We start from the raw sequence: 18,893 nt of genomic DNA on the forward strand, positions 1-18,893 counted from the left end.
CACGGGAACTGATACCGCAAGGCAGGAGACAAAGAACGGGACCTGGCACCTTCAGAGTGCAAGCACACACTGAATGAAACACTATGCTCAGGCAGGGAATGATTGGAGCAGCTGAGCTATATACCAGGTGACAGACAGCAATAGGCTGAGGACGCACAAGGGGTGTGACCCACAGCAGGTACAAAAAGCAGGAAGTGATCGGGCGCCGCCCTTAAGCAGCAGAAACAGACACAAACAGACAGTATGGAGGGAAGCCAGAGAGACATTCTGGACAGGAGATCAAGTGCGCGCGCTTGCACAGTGGGAGATGGACCACTATGCAAGGACGCCGCCAGGTATGTTACAGTACCCCCCCCTTACGCCCCCTCTTCTTCAGGCCTGCCAGAATCTTCCGCAAGGAATTCGAGGGCCAATTCTTCACTTCGAAGAGATCACTTCCACTGACCACCGGAAAAACTGTTCTCCTCTGGGTAGCTAGGATGCTACCTCCCATCCAGCCACCCTTAGCAACAGACGAAATGGGTGGAGTACCAGGAACAGCACACAAGGAAGTCTCACTCCACATACTTTCAGGTGGCATCCCAGAGGGTACAGGAGACAACTGGAAGTCCTCCACCGGGTTGGAGGGGGACAGAGACTTGGGGGTAATCTCTGCTTCGAGGTACATCTTGTCAAGCTCACAGGAAGAAATAGACGGGTCATCAGGTACAGGATGAGGAAAAGTCACTGTCTCTTTGTTATCTGGTGGTACCCCGGAGGATTCAGGAAACAACTGGAGGTCCTCCACCGGGTCAGAAGAGTGCAGAGGCTCAGAGAAAACATCTGCTTCAGAGTACACTAGGTCGGACTCACTGGACGAAGCAGGCGAGGTATCAGGTACCGAGTATAGGAAAGTCTCTGTCCGTTTACCACCAGGTGGCACCCCGAAGGGTTCTGGAGACAACTGGCGGTCCTCCGCCTGATCAGAGGGGTGTAGAGACTCATGGGTAACCTCTGCTTCGGAGTACACTAGGTCGGACTCACTGGATGAAGCAAGCGAGGTATCAGATCCAGGATATAGGAAAATCTCTGTCCATTCACCACCAGGTGGCACCCCGAAGGGTTCTGGAGACAACTGGAGGTCCTCCGCCTGGTCGGAGGGGTGTAGAGACTCGGGAGTAACCTCTGCTTCGGAGTACACTAGGTTGGACTCACTGGACGAAGAGAGCGAGGTATCAGGTACAGAGTATAGGAGAGTCTCTGTCCTTTCGCTACCAGGTAGCACCCCGAAGGGTTCTGGAGACAACTGGAGGTCCTCCGCCTGGTCAGAGGGGTGTAGAGACTCATGGGTAACCTCTGCTTCAGAGTACACTAGGTCGGACTCACTGGACGAAGCAAGCGAGGTATCAGATCCAGGATATAGGAAAGTCTCTATCCATTCACCACCAGGTGGCACCCCGAAGGGTTCTGGAGACAACTGGAGGTCCTCCGCCTGGTCGGAGGGGTGTAGAGACTCGGGAGTAACCTCTGCTTCGGAGTACACTAGGTTGGACTCACTGGACGAAGCGAGCGAGGTATCAGGTACAGAGTATAGGAGAGTCTCTGTCCTTTCGCTACCAGGTAGCACCCCGAAGGGTTCTGGAGACAACTGGAGGTCCTCCGCCTGGTCGGAGGGGTGTAGAGACTCGGAGGTAACTACCACTTTGGGGTACCCATTGTCAGGCTCACAGGACGAAGCGGACAAAGTATCGAGTACCCGGTGTAGAGAAGTCTCTCTCCATTTGTCATTGAGTGGTATCCCGGAGGATTCAGGAGGCAACAGGGGATCCTCCGCCAGGTAGTAGAGGTGCACAGACTCTGAGGTAACCACAGCTTTGGAGCATCCTTGGACATGCACACCGGTTAAAGTGGGTGAAGCATCTGATGCCGGGTGCAGGAAGTTCTCCTGTGTGGAGTCTGGATGGGCAGAAGTCTCTTCGGGCAGGAGAACTGGTGCACTACCCACGCACATTACCCGTTGGGGCTTCTCCGGGATACAGGGAGATGAAGCTTCAGTAGGGACTTCAAGGTTGGGGTCAGGAGGTCTCAGGGAGGACAGACCCTGGCGTGACGGCTTGCCTCTACGTCTAGCACGTCTGGACTGCCTCTTGAGTTTGGGAGAAGTATTCCGGAAAGCGTAGTCACCCTGTGAGAATTCTGGGTGGGCAGTAGTCTCATTGGGCTGGAGGACTATTGCGCTACCCACACACATTACCCATTGGGGCTGCTCCGGGATATTGGGAAGTGAAGCTTCAGCAGGAGCCTCTGGGTTAGGATCATCGAAGACCATTAGAAAGGCCACCAGGAAGGCCATTAGGTCCAGGAGGATCGGATCCTGTGTTTCATATAGGGGGTTGATCCATTCCAAGGCATCACCCGCCAGGTAAGACATAATGAATGCCACCTTAACCCGATCGGTGGGAAAACATAGAGGGTAGAACTTAAAGTGTAGCATGCATTGCTCCACAAATGCACGACTTTGTCTTGGATCCCCATAATAACGTAGCGGATCCGCAGGAACGAGAGCAGATAGATCCATCTGGACAGGTGCGTAATTCGCCTGGAACTCAGCTAAAGGGAAAAAAAAAAAAAAAAAATTATTTATTTTAATGCATGTATTCGCTGGAAAACTTCTCAGAGAGCGAAGGCCGTGGGGCTCAACGGGAACCATGGCCTGAGCATGCTGTAATGCACACGCCCGGACTGACTGGCGTGTGCGTGTTTATGTAGTGATTCCACTGTGCCATGAACCGGAGAGTGCCTGGAGGGGCGTAACTAAGTATCTGCCTGATCCGACCAAGGTCGCACGACGGCATACGACGCCAGTGCACCAGGGAGGAACCGAGCAGAGGAACCAGGGTCTACTCCAGGTCAGACTCCGGACACGGCTGTTGACCCACACCCGGGAATACAGGAACAGGCAGACTAGAGCACAGGCTGGGTAGGGTCCAGTACAGACTGGGAGACAAATTCGAAACCGCAGACGCGGTAGACAGAGCTGAGCAAAGCGAAAACCGCAGACGCGGCGGACAGAGCTGAGCAAAGCGAAAACCGCAGACGCGGCGGACAGAGCTGAGCAAAGCGAAAACCGCAGACGCGGCGGACAGAGCTGAGCAAAGCAAAAACCGCAGACGCGGCGGACAGAGCTGAGCAAAGCGAAAACCGCAGACTCGGCGGACAGAGCTGAGCAAAGCGAAAACCGCAGATGCGGCGGACAGAGCTGAGCAAAGCGAAAACCACAGACGCGGCGGACAGAGCTGAGGAAAGCGAAAACCGCAGACGCGGCGGACAGAGCTGAGCAAAGCGAAAACCGCAGACGCGGCGGACAGAGCTGAGCAAAGCGAAAACCGCAGACGTGGCGGACAGAGCTGAGCAAAGCGAAAACCGCAGACGCGGGGCGGACAGAGCAGAGCAAAGCGAAAACCGCAGACACGGCGGACAGAGCAGAGCAAAGCGAAAACCGCAGACGCGGCGGACAGAGCTGAGCAAAGCGAAAACCGCAGATGCGGCGGACAGAGCTGAGCAAAGCGAAAACCGCAGACGCGGCGGACAGAGCTGAGCAAAGCGAAAACCGCAGACGCGGTGGACAGAGCTGAGCAAAGCGAAAACCGCAGATGCGGCGGACAGAGCTGAGAAAAGCGAAAACCGCAGACGCGGCGGACAGAGCTGAGCAAAGCGAAAACCGCAGACGCGGCGGACAGAGCTGAGCAAAGCGAAAACCGCAGACGCGGTGGACAGAACTGAGCAAAGCGAAAACCGCAGATGCGGCGGACAGAGCTGAGCAAAGCGAAAACCGCAGACGCGGCGGACAGAGCTGAGCAAAGCGAAAACCGCAGACGCGGCGGACAGAGCTGAGCAAAGCGAAAACCGCAGACGCGGTGGGAACAGGGCTCTGTTCACACGGAACAGACTAGAAGGGAAAGGCAGAACCAGATACCCACAGGGTACTTGCAGAGAAGTAGCGAGTGGACCACAAACTCACAAACGGAAGTACAGTGACAACGAGCAGGAGTTAGGTACGAGTTCAGACTCTGCAGAAAAAGGAATGGAACGGACATAGAGAAAAAACAGGTAAAAGATAGGAGAGAGTTCAGACTGGAACTGAGTGTACGGAGGAGACCGACACTGCAGCGGGATACAGGAGCGGGTCTGGGAATACGGCCCCCAGAGAGGCAGGACGAACAGGCAAGGAACGAGTACAGACTGCAGGTTAAGGTACACAGATAGGACACAGTACAGACACGGGAACTGATACCGCAAGGCAGGAGACATAGACAGGACTCAGTACAGACACGGGAACTGATACCGCAAGGCAGGAGACAAAGACAGGACTCAGTTCAGACACGGGAACTGATACCGCAAGGCAGGAGACATAGACAGGACTCAGTTCAGACACGGGAACTGATACCGCAAGGCAGGAGACAAAGAACGGGACCTGGCACATTCAGAGTGCAAGCACACACTGAATGAAACACTATGCTCAGGCAGGGAATGATTGGAGCAGCTGAGCTATATACCAGGTGACAGACAGCAATAGGCTGAGGACGCACAAGGGGTGTGACCCACAGCAGGTACAAAAAGCAGGAAGTGATCGGGCGCCGCCCTTAAGCAGCAGAAACAGACACAAACAGACAGCATGGAGGGAAGCCAGAGAGACATTCTGGACAGGAGATCAAGTGCGCGCTCTTGCACAGTGGGAGATGGACCACTATGCAAGGACGCCGCCAGGTATGTTACCACCGTGGAACTGTGAAACCACACTGGGATGTCGGGCCTACACAAGACTATTTTCAACAGATATATTTTTGTTTCACAGGAGACACTACTGTTTTTCTTTACGGAAAAAACTACCAAAAGCTGAATAATAGAGATTTTTTACTGTGGGATGGCAAAACCACAGTTATTGTTTACTGGGGTATACCACACTTTTTTAAATAGAGATATTTGCGGCTGAACAGTGAGCGACACACTCAAACTGCTTTTTTTTTAGATACCAAAGGCCCAAAACTGGATAGTACAGCGATTTGACCCGTGGAACTGCAAAACCACACTGGGATGTCGGGCCTACACAAGACTATTTTCAACAGATATATTTTTTGTGTCACAACAGTCAGGAGACACTACTGTTTTTCTTTACGGAAAAAACTACCAAAACCTGAATAATAGAGATTTTTTACCGCGGGATGGCAAAACCACAGTTATTGTTTACTGGGGTATACCACACTTTTTTAAATAGAGATATTTGCGGCTGATCAGTGAGCGACACACTCAAACAGTTTTTTTTTTTTAGATACAAATGGCCCAAAACGGATAATACAGAGGTCTGAACCGTGGAAGTGCAAAACAACACTTCTGTTTCTCTAGCCTACACCAGACTATTTTCAACAGTAATATTTGTGTCTGAAAAATCAGAGACACGCTTTTTTTTTGGGGGGGGGGGACACACCAAAAGGTTAATAAGACGGGTATTTGTACAGTGTGAAGGAGGAAAAAAAAAGGAGGATTTAGATGAAAAAAAAGGATTTTTCCTGGCTCCCAACATCTGGTGCTAAGTCCAGCGATTTCAGCAACAGGAGCACACAGGACTGTAATTCAGCGTTTGCTGGTATAACCACTGTGTCTCCTGTACAGCCTGCCTGCCTGGTATCTGGGATGGATATTAGTCCTGAAAAGGACTGTTTGTTTGTTCTGGCAGCCTTTACAGACCCTACACTAACTATTTCGCAGTTTATATCTCTCCCTAAATCAGCAGCGCTGTCCCTACACTGTCTAATCCGGAGCGACTGTGTCCAAGATGGCGGCGCCCCGTTTTAAATACTCGAGGTGATGCTGTGCGGCCAGCCAATCACTGTAATGCCCACAACCAACATGGCTGCAGCATTACAGTGACTGGCTGGCAATCCCTGCATGTTCATTGTCTCTGTAAGGAGCGCCAAACATGCAGGGCGGAGACCCGAGCTCCCGCCCGAGTAACCCGGAAATGCTCGGTGCTCGCCGAACATCCCGAGTAGCGTGATGCTCGGGCGAGTACCGAGCAGTGTCGAGCATGTTCGCTCAACACTAGTAACAATGTTTTGATCTTTTGACTTTCAGGCTCCATATCTCACCAAAATCACTGTATATATTAGTAAATCGCTCAATATAGAATTCTCACTGGAAAGGGATAATAAAACTTAACTTTTATTAATCAAGCTAATAAACAACCCATTCAAAATACTACAATAACTCAAATCCTGAAGGTTCAGATGACTGGACTAACAACACAAAGAAGACATAAAACCTCAAAATCTCCCATCACATATATATAATCTCTGCCCCTATCTCATCTCAAATGATGAGACATTTGAGTTACTTTAGTGCACTATTGTGGTATGTGTATGAATTATTTATTAGTTTAATTAATAGTGATGAGCGAGCGTGTTAACAACTGCTCGGTACTCGTCCGAACTTCATGGTGCTCGACATGCTAGGCGCTTGGCGAGTATTTCCGGGTTGCTCTTTAGAGAGCCAATGAACATACAGGGATTGTCTGCCACGCACTGTAATTCCGTAGCCATGTTGGTTGTGGGCATTACAATGATTGGCTGGCCACATAGCGTCCTCGCATCTATATAAGACCTGGTGACCCTATGCTCGTCACAGTCTAACCTGGAAACAGGCAGAGTAGGGAGAACTACTGCTGAGTCAGGGAGAGATTTGCTTGTTTATTAGTTAGTATAGGTATTCCACAACATATTTATATTTCCATCTGAACTAACAGTCCTTCTGAGGACTAATCCAGCTGCATATATTCAGTGGCGATAGTAAGAGTTAGGCAGGCAGGCAGGCAGGGTTTGTGGCAGTGTATAAAGCACAAGAGGGTCCATTGCAAGTTCTATGTGCTGCTGTTCTTACAGATATCTGTAGACATAGCCTCAGATATCAGGGGCCAGGGCTAATTTTTTTTATACCTTAATTCTGATTATTTGCTTAAAAAGCAATACAGAGTACACCATTTTAGTGCTCTATTTACTTGTAGGCACTGCAGAATACAGCCAGATCTTTTCAATCATCAGACGTGATCTCATATTACAGAGATAAAAATCAACAAATTTGTACTGAACGTGGAAAATATTGTCCTCCATTTAGAGTTTTGCCTCAGTGTGCCAGTGAAGATATTCACACGTGGTCGCTGTGAAGAATAGTAAACTACAGGGCCGCTATTTAAAAACGTGGGTGTCCCTCAGACGTATCACATATAACTGCGGTTCAAATCCAGCCAGGACAGGGAAGTGGACGTGATTGTGATGGTTCATGCAGAGGCCGAGGCACCCACATCTTGTCACTTGACCTTCTTGTCCCAATTGCTAGGGGACCATAGCACACCACTATTGAACCCAGAGCAGTGTCAAAAGGTTGTTGGTTGGATAGCAGATAATGCTTCCAGTCACTTTGCCACCACCACCCTGTCTTCCACACGGTCAAGTCTCAGTAGTCATGAGTCTGGACCGCATATTCCTCACCCTGATCCTCTTCCCTCCCACCTCCATGCCGAGTGACCAAAGATAACTGATCCCACACTTGGACACTCTGAATAGCTATTCACTTTTCCATTTATAGATTCGGGCCTCTCGCCCGGCCAGCTTCAAGCGGGGCAAGAGGAAAACACATGTAGCGATGCCTAAATATTTGAGCAGCCACACGAAGGCAACAGTTGGAAAGTGCAATTACTGTCGCAAGAGGTGGATGATGATGAGACACAATTGATAGAAAGTCAGGAGGACGACCAGGGTGCGGAAGTGGAATATGAGGTGGTGGGCGATGAAGTCACTGACCCAACCTGGCAAAGTGACATGCAGAGCAAGGAAAAGCAGCACACAGGGGAAGGGAGGCATAGCACCACAACAGGCAAGAACAAGCAGTGTGGTGGCCACAGATAGAAGGCAGGCAACCATTCCCTGTAACATCAACACGACAGAAAATGCCAGTACAACTGTTGAGTCTTCCCGTGTCTGGTCGTTTTTTAAAGACTCTGCTGATAACCCCAAAAAGGCCATTTGCACTACCTGCCAAGCCAGCATCAGCAGGGGTAGCAAAACTAGCAGCCTGAATACCACCAGCATGATCAGGCACATGGCAGAAAAGCCCCCGACTAAGTGGGCCGAACCCCAGGGTCCAGCAACAGTGTCTGTGGGTGACACCACTGCTTGTTCAACTCTTGTGCGTGCACGGCAATCCCCTGTCGATGGCGCATGCCAAGATGCCTCCCACCTTGCACCTGTCATTGAGCACTCTCAACTAGCACCATCAGCAAGCATGTCCACGTCCTTGTTCGAGCACAGCGTTCAGTTGTCCCTACTGTTAAAAGGCTCGGATGCTGCACACAGCACGCAGAGAGTATGGCAGAGGTTTAATTCAAGATTTGGTTCCTCCATGCAGGGAGTGTAAATTTAAGTAACACAACAATAAAACAGTAAAATCGGACAATAAACGATTGTGGTTTAACTATAACACGGAAAGGATGAACAATGCGACGCAGTCGCAAAAGTTCAAGCTGAACAAGAGAAGGTAAATTACTGGAGGCTTGCACTTATCTGTCCTTTAGCGATAACTACGTCCGTCTTCAGACACTCACTCCGGAGGGTGTCCGTCTTCTGACGGCAGTGGGCGGTCTCGGGTCTCACCCACTGGGCCCCCAGTCCTTTTGACCACACGACAGCGGTCACGACTCCTTTAAGAGCCGTAGCAAGCTCCTCCGGCGTACAACAAACTGCATTAGGATCACTAATCCCGGGTGCGTCCTCTCCCGTAGGTCACCGTCAGATGTCTGGAAAACTGTGGTGATGCAGGTAACTGAACAATAACTTTCTGTAGGCCCGGTACAGACCGCACGCCCCTTGTTTTGCGGCAAGCTGTGTCACCCGTTCGTCCGTCACCACACGCAGGTCAGCACGTCTCTATTTCACCGAGGACAGTGCAGCACGTCTCTCTCTCGTTGTCGGCAGGACCGACTGTTTCTCCCCAACTGCCGGTCTGCTCTCCACAACCAACTGTCTCTTTCGCGCGAGCCCAGACACCTGACTTCATAGAATCATAGAATCATAGAATGGTAGAGTTGGAAGGGACCTCCTGGGTCATCTGGTCCAACCCCCTGCTCCAAGCAGGATTCACTAAATCATCTCAGACAGATGTCTGTCCAGCCTCTGTTTGAAGACGTCCATTGAAGGGGAACTCACCACCTCTCGTGGCAGCCTGTTCCACTCATTAATCACCCTGTCAAAAAGTTTTTTCTAATATCTAATCTGTGTCTCCTCCCATTCAGTTTCATCCCATTGCTTCTAGTCTTTCCTTGTGCAAATGAGAATAAAGATGATCCTTCTACAATGTGACAGCCCTTGACATATTTGTAGACAGCTATTAAGTCTCCTCTCAGTCTTCTTTTTTGCAAGCTAAACATTCCCAAATCCTGCAACCGTTCCTCATAGGACATGGTTTGCAGACCAGTCACCATTCTGGTCGCTCTTCTCTGAACTTGCTCCAGTTTGTCTATGTCTTTTTTAAAATGTGGTGCCCAAAACTGTACACAGTATTCCAGATGAGGTCTGACCAAAGAGGAGTAAAGACCGATAATGACTTCACGTGATCTAGACTGTATGCTTCTGTTAATACATCCCAGAATTGTATTTGCCTTTTTTGCTGCTGCATCACACTGTTGACTCATGTTCAGTCTATGATCTATTAGTATACCTAAGTCTTTTTCACATGTACTGTTGCTTAGCTCTATTCCTCCCATTCTGTATATGCTTTTTTCATTTTTATTGCCCAGATGTAGTACTTTGCATTTTTCCCTGTTAAAAACCATTCTGTTGGTTGCTGCCCACTGCTCCAGTTTATTTAGGTCTTTTTGAATCCTCTCTCTCTCTTCTCTAGTATAAGCTATCCCTCCTAGCTTTGTGTCATCAGCAAATTTAATCAGTTTACCCTCAATTCCTTCATCTAAATCATTGATAAAGATGTTGAACAATACAGGTCCCAGGACGGAGCCCTGTGGTACCCCACTTGAGACATTCATCCAGCTGGATGTGAAGCCATTTACAACCACCCTTTGAGTCCGATCACTAAGCCAGTTATGAACCCACCTAACAGTTGCCTTGTCCATTCCATACTTGGTCATTATTTCAATAAGGATGGTGTGAGATACTTTGTCAAATGCTTTGCTGAAGTCAAGATATACTATATCTACAGCATTTCCCTGATCCACCCAGTCAGTGATTCTGTCATAGAAGGAAATTAAGTTAGTCTGACATGACTTGTTAGTTACAAACCCATGCTGACTCTGGTTAATCACTTCATTCTTATCCATGTACTTACATACATGTTGTTTAATAATTTGTACAAATATCTTTCCTGGTATAGAAGTCAGACTCACCGGCCTATAGTTCCCTGGGTCCACCTTCTTCCCCTTTTTGAAGATAGGAACAACATTTGCTCTTCTCCAGTCTTCTGGGACTTCTCCTGTTCTCCAAGAATTTTCAAAGATTATGGAGAATGGTTCTAAAATTTCTTCTACGATCTCCTTCAGTACTCTGGGGTGTAATTCATCTGGACCTGGAGACTTGAACTCATTTATGTTAGCTAAATATTCCCTCACAATCTTTCTGTTTACAGATAACTTGGATTCCTCTATTCCTTTAAAAGGACAGTGAAGATCAGTTGATGTTCCATTTTCTTTCTGAGAGAAAACAGATGCAAAATAGGAATTAAAAAGTTCGGCCTTCTCAACATCCTCTCTTACCATTTCTCCATTTTCATCCTGTAAAAATCCTATAGCATCTTTGACTTTTCTTTTACTTTTGACATACCCCCAAAATCCTTTTTTATTGCTTTTGACATCTCTTGCAAGCATTAATTCATTGTCAACTTTAGCTAACCTGATACGTGCCCTACAGGATCTGCAGACTGCATTATAATCTTCTTTAAATATGCCTCCCTCTTTCCATTTAATAAACATTTCTTTCTTTCTTTTTAGCATGTGTTTAAGTTCTGTGTTCATCCATCCTGGTTTCCTTAAATGCTTCCCATTCTTCCTACTTTTCGGGATTGTTAACGATTGTGCTTTGAGAATCTCATTTTTAAAAATTTCCCATCCTTCCTGAACATTTTTGTCCTTAAGGACATCCAGCCATTGGATCCCTCCTATTCTCTTTCTGAGTCTCTTAAAATCTGCCTTTCTAAAATCTAACCTTGAAGTTTGAGTCTTCACATGTCTTCCTCCTCTAGTTATCCAAAATTCTATAATAGCATGATCGCTGCCTCCTAGGGTCCCAGCCACCTTTACCTCCTCAACCATCTCCTCCCTGTTTATAAGGATTAGATCCAAAGTAGCAGATCCCCTTGTTTTCTCCCCTACCTTTTGGAAGATAAAGTTGTCAGCAAGAGAGGATAAGAATTTGCTTGACCTGTTAGTTTTACTTGAGAGAGATTCCCAACAAATGTCTGGATAGTTGAAATCTCCCATGACCACTACGTCATATTTTTTGGAGAACTTGGTCATTTGATACATAAAGAGTTCATCCATATCTTCAGCTTGCCCAGGTGGCCTGTAGTAAATGCCTACAATGGTGTCCTTTCCGTTGTTCTCTCCTTGTATTCTTACCCAAACAGTTTCCACAGAACTCCCAGTCTCTGAAGCTTCAATCTCTGTGCAGATATACGCTTTTCTAACATACAATGCGACACCTCCTCCTCGTTTATCAAGTCTGTTTCTTGCAAATAAGTTGTATCCTTTTAGCCTTTTATTCCAATCATGTGTATCATCCCACCAAGTTTCAGTGATTCCAATGACATCATATTTCTTTTCCTGCATTAGTAGTTCCAATTCTCCTTGTTTGTTGCCCATGCTTTGTGCATTTGTATAAAAACATTTTAGTTTGTGATTGGTTTCTCTTCCTCCCATATTTTTATTATTTAAATTGTTTTGTCTTTGTTCTTCCTTTCCACTTCCAGTAGCAGAGATCTCAATAGTATTTGTCAGCTGTATGGCTTTTTCTGGCCTTTTGCTTCCCTTCCCACATTGTTCTAGTTTAAAGCTCTCCTGATGAGTGTAGCATGGCGACTTCCAAATACATGTTTTCCAGTCTTCGTAAGGTGCACCCCATCTCTAGCAAGTAGTCCATCGTATAGGTAATTCATTCCGTGATCCAGAAATCCAAATCCTTGTTGACGGCATCATCGACGTAGCCAGTTGTTCACCTGTAGAATCTTATTCCACCTCATTGTTCCATGGCCATCCACTGGGAGGATGGATGAGAAGACCACCTGCGCTCCCAATTCTTTCACTTTCTTGCCTAAGTCTTCAAAGTCACTGCAGATGGTTTCCAGGTCCTTTCTTGCGGTGTCATTTGTCCCCACATGTATTAGCAGGAATGGGTAGTGATCTGTAGGTCTGAAGAGTCTTGATATCCTGTCAGACACATCTTTAATTTTTGCTCCTGGAAGACAGCACATTTCTCTTGAGGTTATGTCTGGTCTGCAGATAGCGGCCTCTGTTCCTCTTAACAGGGAATCCCCCATGACCACCACTCTCCGTTTTTTCTTCACAACATTCTTCTTTCTCCATCCAGGAGGATTCTGAGGGCTTACAAGGTTATTCATTGCTGGCAAAGTCTTATCTTGCTGTATTTCTTCATGGTTCTCCTGCGTGAGAGCCTGGTCCTGGTTCCTGAGCAGTATGGGTGCTGACTGCCTCTCGATCCTCCTGCTTCTGTGGGTCACATGCTTCCATTCCTCTGTTTCGTCAGGTGCAGTTCGAATTTCTTCTCTTTCTGAATCATGAAGAGATAATTCTGCTCTGTCTAAGAACTCTTCACCTTCCTTAATGATTTTCAAGGTAGTTAACCTCTCTTCTAGATTTCGCAACTTTTCCTCCAACAGGGACACAAGCTTGCATTTCTGGCATGTGAAGTTTGGCTTTTCCACTGGCAAGTCTGTGAACATGTAGCAGGATATGCAGCTCACCAAATGGCTCCTGGACTCTTCCATGTTCTTACTGTTAATGTTCTGAAAACAGTGAAAAAAGCTTAAAAAAAAAAGCTTCAAAATGCGCGCGCCGGAGACTTTCTCTCTTGTGTCCCTCTCCTCTTTCCAGGAAGTCCCACGTGCACTCTTAATCCTGTCCCCTGGAAACACTGGGCAGGACCATGGCAGTTCCGGCGCCGTAGCTCCGCACCTGTCCCTAGGTAAGTCTTCCTTCTTACACTACCCCAGTCTTGGGAACGCAAGCGAAAATATGCAGTCAACGCTCCACAGGCCACACTACTAAATTCACACATTTTTTGACTTCTTGCACTCAAAATGTTGCCTTTTAGGCTTGTGGAAACGGAATTTTTCTGCAACCTGATGGCGCCAGCCTTCCCTCGGTACTTGGTCCCCAGCCGCCACTATTTCTCCTGGTGTGCCGTCGCCGTATTACATGAGCACGTATTCCACAACAATAGCCATGTCCTCAACAACTTAGTTACTGGGAAAGTCCACCTAACCACAGACACGTGGACAAGTGCTTGTGGGCAGGGATGGTGCATCTCGCTGACTGCACAATGGGTTAACATAGTGGAAGCCGGAACCCAGTCGGACCTTGGGATGGAACACGTCCTCCCGATGCTGAGGATTGCAGGCCCTGGGTAAATCAGGGTTGCCCCACATTCTACAACTCCTGCACCTACTCCTCCTCTTCAGTCTCCATCTCTGAAATTACCACATCAGTCACAAGCTGGAAGCACTGCAGAGCTGCCTCGGCCAAGCGGCAACAGGCTGTGCTGAAGCTAATATGCTTAGGTGACAAACCGCACACCGCTGAAGAGTTGTGGACAGCTCTGAAAGAGCAGTCAGATCTGTGGCTGACACCGCTGAACCTACATCCAGGCGTCGTTGTGTGTGACAATGACCAGACACAGCCTTGAGGATTTTCTTAAAACTTAACTTTTACTTGTTATTATAAAAAATATTGGCCTCAATTGCCTTAGACCCAAGAAGCTTAACCAAAAAAGCCCCTCTAACCTCAGGACATTAAGAGCTATATATAACAGACACAATAAATTCTTATATTCATAAATGTCATATCTGTTATATCTCTTCACATGTAATATCCTGACGGTTAGATAACATACATGATCATAAACAAGTGCTCAAAAATATCAAAGTAGGAAAATGTGTGGATCTCACCCATTTCACTGGCATGCATTTCTCAGGGATAGTCATCCATGTTCATAAGTTCTTTTCCTGGACTATTCTACCCTGTCGTGCCTTGGTAATGGCTTCTGCACTTGCAAGGGCAGTACCCAAGTATACCCTCAGCTTAGTCCCATAAAAACCCTCCCGACCCGTTTCTTTCTCCTTTCGGAGAAGTCATCAGGGGAGTATATTAGGCATTTGGGAAGGCACGGGTATTATATAGAAAATAAGGGACTCCGTGCTTAAAAAGTGCAAAAGTGCTTAAAAACGCCGAAAGAGCTTCCTCACAGTGGTGAGTAGTGTTGAGCGATACCTTCCGATATCGGGAAATATCGGATCGGATTGGATCGGACCGATACCGAAAAAGTAGCGGATATCGCCGATTCCGATACCGGAATCCAATGCAAGTCAATGGGACAGAAATATCGGAATGAAAATAAACCCTTTCTTTCCTTGTAGGTTAATTCTACATGAAGGAAAACAACTAAGAATAATGTAGAATGTATTGGGGGAGGTGGGGGAGACAATAAAGGCATAGAGGTTTAGCCCAATCAAATGGAATAGCAGGAATTAATATTTTTTTTTAAGACGTTCTGAGTTATGGAAATATTGACTATGTTAAGTATTTTTATATTTTGTCAGATATTTATGTTTCACTACTTCCATGCTCTTCACCTTCTTTTTTACTTCTCCCACACTTTCTCCTTCATCATCCTCAGCATCTTTTTCATCCACTTCTTCTTTACCTTCTTCATCTTCTTCTTCTTCACCTTCTTCGTATTATTCTTTTTTTTTACATTCTTCATATTCTACTTCTTCATCTTCTTCATCTTCTTCTTCTTCATCATATTCTTATTTGTGGCAGGCATTCCTGTAGTTGTTATCTATAAAAGGTTGGACATTACACCTTTCGTTCTGCCCGTCACAAAAGATTTACAACAGGATTTGTCCGCGTTCAGTTTGGCCTGCAGCAGCAGGTCTTTTCCAGGGGCACCATGAGGAGGAACGGACTCACCCCCATACACTGCTTAGTCATCTTCTGCTTATAATTTAGATATTATCTTTTGCTCTGATTTTTAGTCTTCCGCTTTTTGTTCTGCAGCTTCTTGTATTTCTGCTTCTTGGTTTTCTGTCTCTTGTTCTTCTGTATCTTGGTGCTTGTCTTCTCTTCTTTGTCCTCTTGGTCAACTTCTTCAGGGTCATCTTCTTGGTCTTCTTCGGGGTGGTCTTCAGGGTCGTCGTCTTCGGGGGTCCTCATCTTCGGGGTCCTCGTCTTCTTCGGGTTGGTCTTCTGGGTCCTCGTCTTCGGGGTCCTCGTCTTCTTCGGGGTGGTCTTCAGTTTCCTCGTCTTCTTCGGGGTGGTCTTCAGGGTCCTCGTCTTCAGGGTCGTCGTCTTCGGGGTCCTCGTCTTCTTAGGGTTGGTCTTCAGGGTCCTCGTCTTCAGGGTCCTCGTCAGGGAGATCTAGAGTGATTACCAAGAACCATTTCAAAAAGCTTGAACTTGGAAATGTAGCAGAAGGTACAAGAAAGCTGAGGAACTACCGAGGACCAGCTGACGGTACTGGAACCCGGATGGGTAGTAGAAGGTACAAGAGCCAATGGAACTGCCGAAGACCAGCTGACGGTACTGGAACTCGGTTACTAAGCAGGAGGTACCTGTGCCAGAAAGCACTACCAAGGACCAGCAGACATTGGTGGAACTTGGATACCGAGAAGGAGGCACCTAATCCAAAGGCACTGCCGAGAACCAGCTGACGGTACTGGAACCCGGATGGGTAGCAGAAGGTACCCATGTAAAAAAAAGTTCAAGGCCGCGAGCCGGCCGCAGTTACCAAAACCCACAGTCCTACAGGGGGTGCTTGTCCTATTGGCACTATGGAACCAGCCTTCATTGCCAGATCCCGCAGCCCACATAGGAGTCACCTAAACTGCAGGCACCATAGAGTCGGCTAACCCGACCGCAACACGACAGGACAATGCATTGGAGGCAAAGTGACGTTGACACTACCCGGAAACAGCTGGCGTGCTGGAACCAGGCTGGGCAGGAGGGAGTACCCGTGCCAAAGTCACTGCTGAGAACCAGCTGATGGTACTGGAACCCGGATGGGTAGTAGAAGGTACAAGAGCAAATGGAACTACCGAGAACCAGCTGACGGTACTGGAACCAGGATGGGTAGCAGAAGGTACAAGAGCCAATGGAACTGCCGAAGACCAGCTGACGGTACTGGAACTCGGTTACTAAGCAGGAGGTACCTGTGCCAGAAAGCACTACCAAGGACCAGCAGACGTTGGTGGAACTTGGATACCGAGAAGGAGGCACCTAATCCAAAGGCACTGCCGAGAACCAGCTGACGGTACTGGAACCCGGATGGGTAGCAGAAGGTACCCATGTAAAAAAAAGTTCAAGGCCGCGAGCCGGCCGCAGTTACCAAAACCCACAGTCCTACAGGGGGTGCTTGTCCTATTGGCACTATGGAACCAGCCTTCATTGCCAGATCCCGCAGCCCACATAGGAGTCACCTAAACTGCAGGCACCATAGAGTCGGCTAACCCGACCGCAACACGACAGGACAACGCATTGGAGGCAAAGTGACGTTGACACTACCCGGAAACAGCTGGCGTGCTGGAACCAGGCTGGGCAGGAGGGAGTACCCGTGCCAAAGTCACTGCCGAGAACCAGCTGACGGTACTGGAACCCGGATGGGTAGTAGAAGGTACAAGAGCAAATGGAACTACCGAGAACCCGCTGGCGGTGCTGGAACCCAGGGTGAATACTAAAAACAGAGTGGAGCCAGAGGTGTAATTGGAGCAAGTTTTAAATCCATAGTACAGTGGATGTGGACAAAGCAGGAGAATTTGCCGGACACACAGCTGGGGATCAGCTGACGTTACTGAACCCCAATAACACTGGAGCAAGCGTTGACTGTGCAGACGGCACTTCTGAGCAGCAACTAGCGGTATTGGAGCCCAGGGTAAATACTAAAAACAGAGGAGCCAGAGGTGTATTTGGAGGAGGTTTTAAATCCGTAGTACAGTGGATGTGGACAAAGCAGGAGAATTTGCCGGACACACAGCTGGGGATCAGCTGACGTTACTGAACCCCAATAACACTGGAGCAAGCGTTGACTGTGCAGACGGCACTTCTGAGCAGCAACTAGCGGTATTGGAGCCCAGGGTAAATACTAAAAACAGAGGAGCCAGAGGTGTATTTGGAGGAGGTTTTAAATCCGTAGTACAGTGGATGTGGACAAAGCAGGAGAATTTGCCGGACACACAGCTGGGGATCAGCTGACATTACTGAACCCCAATAACACGGCAGCAAGTGTTGACTGTGCAGACGGCACTTCCGAGCGCCAACTGGCGGTGTTGGAGCTCAGGGATAATACTGAAAACAGAGGAGCCAGAGGTGTAATTGGAGCAACTTTAAAATCTGTAGTAGTGAGAATGTGGACAGAGCAGGAGAAATTGCCGTCCGCACAGCAGGGGAACAGCTGACGTTACTGAACCCCAATAACACGGCAGCAAGTGTTGACTGTGCAGACGGCACTTCCGAGCACCAACTGGCGGTGTTGGAGCTCAGGGATAATACTGAAAACAGAGGAGCCAGAGGTGTAATTGGAGCAACTTTAAAATCTGTAGTAGTGAGAATGTGGACAGAGCAGGAGAAATTGCCGTCCGCACAGCAGGGGAACAGCTGACGTTACTGAACCCCAATAACACGGCAGCAAGTGTTGACTGTGCAGACGGCACTTCCGAGCGCCAACTGGCGGTGTTGGAGCTCAGGGATAATACTGAAAACAGAGGAGCCAGAGGTGTAATTGGAGCAACTTTAAAATCTGTAGTAGTGAGAATGTGGACAGAGCAGGAGAAATTGCCATCCGCACAGCAGGGGAACAGCTGACGTTACTGAACCCCAATAACACGGCAGCAAGTGTTGACTGTGCAGACGGCACTTCCGAGCGCCAACTGGCGGTGTTGGAGCTCAGGGATAATACTGAAAACAGAGGAGCCAGAGGTGTAATTGGAGCAACTTTAAAATCTGTAGTAGTGAGAATGTGGACAGAGCAGGAGAAATTGCCGTCCGCACAGCAGGGGAACAGCTGACGTTACTGAACCCCAATAACACGGCAGCAAGTGTTGACTGTGCAGACGGCACTTCCAAGCGCCAACTGGCGGTGTTGGAGCTCAGGGATTACAGTTCAGGTGGTAGAAACATGAACACAACAGGAGACCTGGATACTGTTGCCCACCAATTATTTATTCTGGAAGAGGACTGGCAAATTCATGAGAGATCCAGGCCTTGTTCATTTTGAGAAAAGTAAGCCGGTCAACGTTATCGGAGGATAGTCGCATGCGACGGTCTGTTAGTACACCACCTGCGGCACTAAAGACGCGTTCCGATAATACACTAGCAGCAGGGCAAGCTAGCACCTCCAATGCATACTGACTAAGCTCTGGCCATGTATCCAGCTTACAGACCCAAAACTTGAAGGGAGAAGAGCCGTCTGGGAGTACACTAAGAGGGCAAGACATGTAGTCTGTCACCATCTGACGGAAACGTTGCCTCCTGCTGACTGGAGCCGTCTGTGATGGTGTAGACATTTGTGGCGGCGGGGACACAAAACTTTGCCACATTTCGGCCATACTGGTCTTGCCTTGTGCTGAGG

At 48.1% G+C, this 18,893-nt stretch overlaps 1 protein-coding gene across 2 annotated transcripts in view; it reads left to right on the forward strand.

Annotated features, from left to right (window-relative positions):
• The window catches only part of KCNMB2 (potassium calcium-activated channel subfamily M regulatory beta subunit 2), a 1,341,694-nt gene that overhangs the window by 938,333 nt on the left and 384,468 nt on the right, over window positions 1-18,893 (forward strand). The gene's annotated exons all lie outside the window — the stretch shown is intronic.

This window comes from Phyllobates terribilis, unplaced genomic scaffold (genome assembly GCF_046119375.1).
Source record: "Phyllobates terribilis strain yellow unplaced genomic scaffold, ASM4611937v1 Scaffold_3__8_contigs__length_932513732, whole genome shotgun sequence".
Classification (NCBI taxonomy): domain Eukaryota; kingdom Metazoa; phylum Chordata; class Amphibia; order Anura; family Dendrobatidae; genus Phyllobates; species Phyllobates terribilis.